At 39.1% G+C, this 10,895-nt stretch overlaps 1 pseudogene; it reads right to left on the minus strand.

The window, feature by feature from the left end:
* Nucleotides 1-1,649: 1,649 nt before the first annotated feature.
* LOC133750977 (dnaJ homolog subfamily A member 1-like) lies at nucleotides 1,650-3,526 on the minus strand (annotated as a pseudogene).
* Nucleotides 3,527-10,895: the final 7,369 nt, after the last annotated feature.

Genomic DNA, 10,895 nt, shown 5'->3' on the forward strand with positions numbered 1-10,895 from the left:
TGAGTCTATACTCACTTTTCTACCCCACCTAAAAGGTTGGAGTCTTCATCTGTGCCATGCTGCCCAAGGCTGGGAGACGAGTGCTAAAGGCAATCACTTGGCCAGCTAGCAAATGTAGTTCCAGCAGCTCAGACTACTGGTACTGGCCTGTGGGACAGGGCCACAGGGCTCTCCTTGGCACTGAGTTTCATAGTGGTGGACCCAGTACTAAGGCCTGGACTAAATTCTCTCTACCTTCCCCAAGCAGGAGGCATCTCTCTTCACAGTGCTGCTTGGAGTTGAGGGAGAGGTAATACAGATACTTTTCTTCTGACCTACCTCAATGTGCCCTTTCTTATTTTTTTTTTACTAAAACTAGATACTATGGCTTCTCACCTGGATTCTCCCATTATTGTAAAGGTAGAGTGATGCTTGGACAGGTGTTCAAATTGGTGTCTCTGTGTTGAGACCATTGGTTTATAATCTTACTTAGTTGCCATCTTGCTCCGTTGCCAACACCCACTTTTTGAAAGGTAGAAGTAAAATCCTCTTTATCCATAGTTGGCATTGTGGTTTTTGTAGAAAATCTGCAAATAAACTATGTTTAGCAGGTGTATGGATACTAGATCATTATATGAAAATCTATATTTTATATATTTTATATAATAGCAATGAACAATCAGAAATTGAAATTAAAAAGCAGTATGCTTCAAATAGTATTAAAAATATATGAATTGTCTGACAATAAATATAACAATAGTTGTGTAATATCTATACACTAAAAACTACATTTTTTCCTTTGTTAATCAGTATATTAAGGAGACACTCATACATTTCAAGAATTGCTTAAATTCTGATATCCAGATTTAAGCATGTGAACATTCAGCGCTTTTAAACATACAATTGAGGTTGTTTATTATAATTTACTGTCAACATTAAATTACAGTTGCTTTGGAGCATAAGTCAAATGGTTCAAAGTAGGCCTGTATTTTTAATGAATACCTTCCTGTATTATACACACAAATTATTTTTCCACATAAAGATCTCTTTAAGTTCTAAATTATACAGCTTTAGAAGTCACAACCTGGGGGCTTATATGGGCCAAAGGGGGAAAAATGTAACCATGGTTGGTTAACGTATTCCCATATATGTGTGTGTGTGTGTGTGTAAATGCAAATCTAGAAGTGTAACCCCTCAGGAAGCAGCATAATATAAAACATTATTTAAGAAGTAATTTCTGTTACTGGTACCACATGCTAATTATATATCATGTCATCTTCAAGTAAGATATGAGGCAACAGAATAATTACAGAATCATCACAATGAATCCCACTTAATGCAAATAACTAGAGAGGTCTCCACAAGTTAACGTTTTTCTGCCTGAAAGTTAAATTTCATAAACTACCAATTTTAGCTCCATAAGCTTAAAAGTTAATGGTCATACACTGAAGTCAATACATGCACCTCACATTTTAGTCTAAGCTTGTCTATGTAGACAGCTGAAATCATACATAGAGGGCAAAGTTAGGACTTTTATATTTGCATTTATTCTGCATATAACTTTTAAAACACTAAAATAGTTGAACATTAAAACAAAAACAGCAGCCAATAGTGAGCATATTATGACTATATATGCATATAGCCCTTCATTCATTCATCCTCTGCGGCATCTAAAATTCCAGCAGTGACTGCTGCCTATTGGCTCCATTTAGACATTTACACTGATGACGACGGTCATCATCTCCATATGCCTCTCGACTGCTGTGGTGTGGCCTTTCCTGATTTACATCAAAGTCTACCAGGTTCTACCTGATCCATTTCACCAGGCTCTTCCACTTCCTTATTCCCAGGAAGTTTTTCCAATAAAGAGCATTTATCAGGAAAAAGAAAGTCATTCTCAGGGAGGTTACCTTAAATTCAGTGATTAGGTGATGCTTCTCATTCAGCACATTCTTTTTTTTTTTTTTTTTTGACAGGCAGAGTGGACGGTGAGAGAAAGAGACAGAGAGAAAGGTCTTCCTTTTGCCGTTGGTTCACCCTCCAATGGCCGCCACGGCTGGCGCGTTGCGGCCAGCACACCACACTGATCTGAAGGCAAGAGCCAGGTGCTTCTCCTGGTCTCCCATGGGGTGCAGGGCCCAAGCACTTGGGCCATCCTCCACTGCACTCCTGGGCCATAGCAAAGAGCTGGCCTGGAAGAGGGGCAACCGGGACAGAATCTGGCGCCCTGACCGGGACTGGAACCTGGTGTGCCGGCGCCGCTAGGCAGAGGATTAGCCTGTTGAGCCACGGCGCCGGCCTCAGCACATTCTTGATATCTCCATGCTTGACATGGATGAGAGGTGACAACTATGGTTCAGTTGTTAAGAGTGGATATTGGCTTTTGGAAGCAACACATATAGCTTCAACCGATCATGTCCATAATCATAAAAGGGTCTTTGACTAATAAAAACAGCATGGCCCACCAAGTTCCAACACAATGGTAATATCTCTTGGTTCCAGTGCAGGTTCTTGGTCTCCTTCACCATAGAATGTTATCTTCTGGCCACCTTTCATGTCTTTGTCAATATGAACTTAAGGAATTTTCTTCTCTTGAACTATTTTTCTTCCATTGCTGTTTCTGCATCTACTTTCAAGACTGATCCATTCACCCATTCATGGTGGCCCTGCAAACAGACTGAATTTCCTGAACCATTCCAGGTCCTATCATGAATCCTTATTTGCATTTAAGTAACTCAGCAATTGAGACAGCTTTTTAATTCTCCTTTTTTTTTTTTTTTTTTTTTTGACAGGCAGAGTGGACAGTGAGAGAGAGAGACAGAGAGAAAGGTCTTCCTTTTGCCGTTGGTTCACCCTCCAATGGCCGCCGCGGTTGGCGCGCTGCGGCCGGTGCACCGCGCCGATCCGATGGCAGGAGCCAGGGGCTTATCCTGGTCTCCCACGGGGTGCAGGGCCCAAGGACTTGGGCCATCCTCCACTGCACTCCCTGGCCACAGCAGAGAGCTGGCTTGGAAGAGGGGCAACCGGGACAGAATCCGGTGCCCTGACCGGGTCTAGAACCCGGTGTGCCGGCGCCGCAAGGCGGAGGATTAGCCTAGTGAGCCGCAGCGCCGGCCTTAATTCTCCTTTCTTACCACCTTGACCTTCACATTGGTATCAAATTATATACTTTTGCAGAGCCAGTTTTCTTATAACACCATTATAAGTCTTCTAAGGTTACTGAGAGCTGATATATAGTTTTACTTCTCCATTCTTTCTCATCCTTCCTTGTCCTCCAAAAAACATTATTGAAGCTGTGCATGGGGGAATCAAAATCACTACCTGTTCTACCCTCGTTAATTGCTTGTTCTTTGTCATATAATTCCCTTTTCTTTGCATCAGAGAGAACTTCCTAAACTTGAAAAATCTGTTTAAGCTTGTGTCCTTCATTTGAATTCTTATCAGGGTGGTACTTCAAGGCTAGTTTCCTATAAGTCTTTTTCAATTCTTTTTAAGTGGCTTTGGGGTTGACCACCAGAACATCATAGTAAGTGATTTCTTTAATCATTTTCTATAGCAGGTGAGTGGGCTGAGGCTGGTATGAGGCAGCAGGTAGGGCCTACTGTGCTCATACTATTTGTGAAGCTATACTAATCAAGACAGTTAGGTAGTATGTCTAGATGGAAAAATATATCAATGACTGGGGAATGAAAGTCTAGAAATGAATATGTGGATGATGTATTTTGGGCAATAGTGAAAGGAATTCAGTGGGTAAGGGTATTAACAATTGCTGGATCAATTGGATATGCATTTAAAATACATTTTGGTCTATATCTTGTACCTGAATTACATGAGGATATTTCAAAAAATTCATTAAAAAATGGAATTAAAAGATTAGTTCATTTTAGTGCATAGAAACTTGAAATAGGCTGGCGCCGCAGCTCACTAGGCTAATCCTCCGCCTGTGGCACTGGCACCTCAGATTCTAGTCCCAGTTGGAACGCTGGATTCTGTCCTAGTTGCTCCTCTTCTAGTCCAACTCTCTGCTGTGGCCCGGGAAGGCAGTGGAGCATGGCCCAAGTCCTTGGGCCCTGCACCCACGTAGGAGACCAGGAGGAGGCACCTGTCTCCTGGCTTCGGATCGGCGCATAGTGGCCATTTGGGGGGTGAACCAACGGAAGGAAGACCTTTCTCTCTGTCTAACTCTGTCTGTCAAAATAAATAAATAAATAAACTTGAAATAAATGTATAGTTTTCTTCAAAATGCACATCATATGCATGGATTTCATAAATTTTTTCTGCCTAAATTATCTTTTAATTTCATTTTCCTCAAACCTTAAGTCTTTTCATAGATCCGTAAATTTAAAGCTGTAAAAATTATAGAAGTAAAGGTAAGAGAAATTTTTTGTGACCCTGGGTTAGATTCTTCTTAGATGCAATACCAGGAAATCCACAAACAGAGAAATTAATAAACTGACTTCTTCTGAAGTAAAAACTCTGCTCTTCAAAGATAAGTCATGAACTAAGAGAAAATTTAGAAAATCAAATACATCACATTTATTCATATGTATATAGAACACTCAAAATGTAATGATAGAAGAACAAACACCTCAATGGAAAACATGGGAGCCAATTTGAATAGACACTTCAACAAAGTTATATATATTTCAAATAAGAACATGAAAAGACTCAACATCATTAGGGAAATGCAGAATAAAACTACAATGAGATTCTATAATACATTTATTAGAATGTCTGAAATTAAAAAGACTAACCATATCACACATGGGGAATATGGAATTCTCAAATACTGCTTTTAGGAATACAAAAAGCCATGTTGGAAAACGATTTTAGAGTTTCTTAAAATGTTAAAAATATGCCATCCATATGACCCATCCATTCCACGCCTAAATATTACCCTGAAAGTAAAGAAAGCATATAACCATAAGTTAAGTTGTGACTTGAAATGCTTATGTCCCATGTGAGTCCTTTGGTTTAAGTCCTAGTTGAACTTCCAATCCAGCTTCCTGCTAATGTGTCCTTGGGAGGTAGTAGGTTGTGGCTCAAGTATCTGGTTCCCTGTTAATCACATTGGGTGAGCCAGATTGAATTCCAACCTTTGGCCTGACTTGACTGTTGCAGGCATTTGGGAAGTGAAACAGCAGATAGATCTCTTCCCCCTCCCCCTCTTTCTCTCTCTCTCTCTATTTGACTTCCAAATAAATAATTTTTGCATAGCTATAAAGCTAGTAAAGGCTTATACATGAATGCTCATAGGAGAATTATAAGCTCAAATGGAAATAATCTGAATATCCCTTAATATGTAAACACATAAATACCAAAAGTATGAAGTTTTGGTATATGCAACATGTGGATGAATCTTAAAATCATTATATTTATCAAACAAAAGCTAGGCAAAAAGGAATATATACTATATAATTCTAGAAAATGGACTTACCTATATTGACAGAGAAATTAGTGGTTGCCTGGAGATGAGGAATATACAAGGAAGTAGAGGAAGGAGTTATTACAAAGAAGTGTACCAGTCCCTAAAAGACAAATACTATATGTTCTCCTTGATCTGTGGTAACTAGTAGAGCACCTAAAAGGTAATCTATAGAAGTGAAATTGATACCTTGAGATGCCAGGACTTTGAATAGCCCTTGTCTTGACTGTTGAGGAACTTTTTTTTTTTTTAGTACTATTTGTTTAACTTTGTAATTAATGTAGGGTTAAACTTATGTGTATAAAGTTAATTGAAAATAGATCTTAGTAAAAAATAAGAATGGGAATAGGAGAGGAAGGAGGAAGAAGGATGGGAGGGAGGGTGGGAGGGAGGATAGGATGGGAAGAATCACTATGTACCTAAATTTATATTTATGAAATGCATGAAGTTTGTATGCTTTAAACAAAAGATTTCTGGGAAAAAATTTAAAAAATACATTTTCCAAAGTAAAAAAATAAATAAACCATCCTGCAACCCTGCAAAAAATGCATATCATGAAATAACTATGCATGAATTTCAAATTTGTTTGCATCAAAATAAACTTATCTTTGAATTAAAAAAGTATGAAGAAACTTAGGGAGGAAGGGTAACAGGCATTCATAATCTTCATTGTGTTGATGATTTCAGGAGTGTATACATATGCAACACTTAGCATATAATTTGCTTTACGTAGATGTAGTTTATTGAATGTCAATAATACCCCCAATAAAGTTGTTTTAAAAATGAGCACTAAATTTCACATAGAAGGATGATCGCTATATCTTAAAGTTATATTACTCAAACAGAGCAAAGACACAAAGACAAATTCCTATCCAGGACTATTACCTGGTTGGTTTTGGTCTTTAATTTTCTACTAATTCTATCCCGAAGCAGCTTTGAGTGTGGATCTTTCCCCACAGTCTGTTCTGATGATATTCACAAAATGATCCTGGAAAGAGTAATCACCTTAATACTATCACTCCTGAAACTGCTGCCATTTGAAAACACAAAACCAAAAACCCCTAATATTTCCTGGGAGGCACAGAGAGGGGCATTTGTTCACATGGATGGGAGGGTAATATAATAGAACTTTGGCTTTGTCATTAAAGAACACCACTTAGAAGCTACATAATCTTGGGCAAAACACTACCTTTCTAAGTCTTAGTTTCCTCATTTTAAAAATACTTAACATTTCTTACTTGACAGTGTTGTCTTCAAATGTAACAGAATAACTGACATAAAGAAGGAACACAGTAGTAATACTTCTCTCCTTTTTGCTGTTGTTTAGTGTTTCCTTTAAGCCTCTGATTGTGCAAATTCCCCTGTCAAGACTGCAGATGAAGCGTCAGGTAAAACCTGTAAAAAGGGTTCTAAGTTGATGAGTCTCAACCTTAGCTACACATTAGCTTCACCTGAGGAGACTGAGTTCTCAATCCCAGAGATTTTAAGTCAATGGCATAGCTTCCCAAAAGATGTTAATATGGAACCAAAGCTATGAAACACTGCTTTAATGCCACTCATATTTTACTGAACATTAAACCACTGGGGATCTTGTTAAAATTCAGATTCTGATTCAGCAGGTCTCAGTTGAGTACTGATAAGTCCCCAGCTAATGCTGACACTGCCTGTCTTGAGTTGACATTGAGTAGAATACCTAAACCATAGGGAGCATCCAGATCACCTAAGGATCTTTTTGAGGTTGAGGATTCCTGGGTCCTGTCCCTTAAATGGGAACCTAGCCCCTGAACTCTGTTGGTACACTAGGAGGGTGAGTCTGATACACTTCTTTTAGGGAGAAACGTGGAGCTAGCCTGACATTTTACATGGGTGGACATTGTATCCACAAGAGACTGGGTGACCTTTTCCTCATGTAAGTTTCTCCCTTGGAAAGTTCATTAATGAACAAAATGAATTTTCAATGGAACATTTTCTGCTTTGTAGATCCCAGTATTGATTGGGGATAGCAATCTGCAGAGTATCATATAATGGTTTCATTTGCACACAACTCAGAACCTGGTAGTAGAGCAGCCTGTGTGATAAATGGGGTCTCAGGTTCTACTTGAAGCATTATCACATCATATATCAGTTTTATGTCAAATGAACTGATGGTTTTATGGCCTTTCCATTCAATTTGATAGGCCCCTTGTCACAGGCTCTTTTTAATATGGCTAGAGGGCATTTTTGGTGGTGATGACAAAGTGATTTATAAAACCCAGTTCATGCATCAGCCATACATATGTAAATCAGAAACATTTCTTTCTGCAAAAAATTGTCATTGTCATCCTGTGATAAATAGGTGCATATTCAATGAGAGGAATTAAGACACAGATGTGAATACACATTTCTATATACCACTGGACCAAGCAATTAGCATCTCACCAAGAACATAGTCTTGTTGGGCAGGAGACTCCCAGAGGACCCATTCGTTCAGTGCCAACTTGACCCTCAAGAGGGACAAGGTGGTTGGGTACTCAGTGATAATACAAGAGCATCAGCCTGGAGTGTGGAGCAGAAAGGGAGTGCTTATAGAAAGCAAAGAAAGGAAGTGCTTTTTCATCTCTGTGTCCCAGAACTTTTATATCACTTATTATTCGTCACCTCACATAGTACCCAAAACTATCTGCAAGGTGGGAATTATTGTCCAAGTTTTAACTAAAGAAATCTAATGTGAAGACACCGAAGACTTCAATGTAGGACAGTTTGACTCCAATGTTAATTTTCTTTTTGTCAAGGACAGCATAAGTGAATCATGTATCTGTGATGCTAGCTTTGCTGAGACCAGACTGAAGAGCTCAGAAACTGTAGCCATCATCTGCTTCCTGGGCCAAGCTTCGAGTCTATAGTGACATGACATCACAAAGGCTAATACTGCAGTTGGAAAGGTTAAAGAGAAAAATTAATTTTTAAAAAAATTTTTTTTTTGACAGGCAGAGTGGACAGTGAGAGAGAGAGACAGAGAGAAAGGTCTTTTGCCGTTGGTTCACCCCCCAATGGCCGCCGCGGTAGGCACGCTGCGGCCGGCGCACCGCGCTGTTCCGACGGCAGGAGCCAGGTACTTCTCCTGGTCTCCCATGGGGTGCAGGGCCCAAGGACTTGGACCATCCTCCACTGCACTCCCTGGCCACAGCAGAGAGCTGGCCTGGAAGAGGGGCAACCGGGACAGGATCGGTGCCCCGACCGGGACTAGAACCCGGTGTGCCGGCGCCGCAAGGCGGAGGATTAGCCTACTGAGCCGCAGCACCGGCCAAAGAGAAAAATTAAACAAAAACTCTCTTTAATTGACTTGGGAAATCAAAGTGTCAAATATTACTTTCTTATTAGTTTGTATGAAATAAAATCATGGATAAGTTTTAAAACTTCCTCTATACGATTGGCAACAGAAATAGGATAAATCTGACAAAAAGATGATATTCTATGACCTACTGGCCTTTTGAATATGCCTGGAGTCAACTATGCTTTAAAAGATTACTCATTTCTAAATGTGATTCACACATTATGTAGGGATATACTATCTAAGCATTCTTAATTAAGGTTCGAAGACTACTGACAATAATGTTCAAATACCAAATATTTTCTAAAAGGTATGTGTGTTTGTTTTTCTTTTTTTGACAGGCAGAGTGGACAGTGAGAGACATTGGTTCACCCTCCAACAATGGCCGCCGCGGCCGGCGCACAGCGCTGATCCGAAGGCAGGAGCCAGGTGCTTCTCCTGGTCTCCCATGCGGGTGCAGGGCCCAAGCACTTGGGCCATCCTCCACTGCACTCCCTGGCCACAGCAGAGAGCTGTCCTGGAAGAGGGGCAACCAGGACAGAATCCGGTGCCCCGACCGGGACTAGAACCCTATGTGCCGGCGCCACAGGCGGAGGATTAGCCTATTGAGCCATGGCGCCAGCCTAAAATGTATGTGTTTTTTTAACTTCACATTGGCTATAGAGTTCTTTGTCATAGTGATTATGAGAGATAAATATAAGAAAAATCATGGAAGAAAATGGTTATAGGTAACTAATGCATGTTGTGGCTTCCTGTTTGCCTTCCTATAGTCCCATTGCAAGAAAAAAACAAAAAACAAAACAAAAAGTCCAAGAAGAGGCAAACATTCCTTTGAGACAAAAGTTATAACAACAATTAACATTTTCATAAGTAAGTAAAAAATCCTTTACAAATATTTAAAAAATGTTTTAACAGAGTAATTTAAGCCCAATGGAGGCATAAATCCCATTTTTATCCTTCTCTTTAAACTTGAGCCCACTTGGTACAGATCCACCTAATTGATAAGAAAACAAGTATTCCTAATAATTGAAAGGCAACTATGTTAGAGACATCGTACCAATCACTTCACTTAAATTGTTTCTCATCTTTACTATAGTTCTTTTGTGGTTAAAAAATGTTTAATCAGTTGTAGAAAATTTTAGAAACAGATAAAAGAAAAAATAAATTCATAATCACCCCAAATGTTATCACCCAGAGACATCCAGATTAGCTTGCAGAAACAATTTCACACTTATCTTTATTTTTAATAGCTTTCTGGTATTTTACCTTATTTATGCTTTAAATTTATTTAATTACTACTAGATATTTAGTTTTAGGTTCATTTTTTTTTTTACTATTTTAAATATTGCTACAGGAACAGTCTTGTAAATATTTTGAGATCTTGTCCACTTTTTCCCTGAGGAGAAATTTCTAGAAATGAGATTGTTGATTTGAAGCAAATATCTTTGTTAAAGAACTTTTTAGAATCATGTAGTCAGGTTGTTATTATGGAAAACGTAAAATCAGTTCCAAACCCAGCAGCAATATGTGAAAGTGCCCATTTCCTTACATATCCACATTAGCACTGGATAAAACTTTTGTTTCAATCCTTAACAATCTGATAAATGAAGGTGTTGTCTCATTTTTTTTTTATGTTTGTATTTACTTTTTTTTTATTTTTATTTTTTTTAACTTTTATTTAATGAATATAAATTTCCAGTGTACAGCTTATGGATTACAATGGCTTCCCCCTCCCATAACTTCCCTCCCACCCGCAACCCTCCCCTCTCCCGCTCCCTCTCCCCTTCCATTTGCATCAAGATTCATTTTCAAATCTCTTTATATACAGAAGATCAATTTAGTATAAAGATTTCAACAGTTTGCACCCACATAGAAACACAAAGTGAAACATACTGTTTGAGTACTAGTTATAGCATTAAATCCCAATGGACAGCACATTAAGGACAGAGATCCCACATGAGGAGCAAGTGCACAGTGGCTCCTGTTGTTGACCCAACAAATTGACACTCTAGTTTAGGGCGCCAGTAACCACCCTAGGCTGTCGTCATGAGTTGCCAAGGCTATGGAAGCCTTCCAAGTTCCCCGACTCTGATCATATTTAGACAAGGTCATAAAAGACAGAGTGAGGATAGTAACCAATGATCCTAAGAGTGGCATTTACCAGGTTTGAACAATTATACA

Source organism: Lepus europaeus, chromosome 2 (genome assembly GCF_033115175.1).
Source record: "Lepus europaeus isolate LE1 chromosome 2, mLepTim1.pri, whole genome shotgun sequence".
Lineage (NCBI taxonomy): Eukaryota > Metazoa > Chordata > Mammalia > Lagomorpha > Leporidae > Lepus > Lepus europaeus.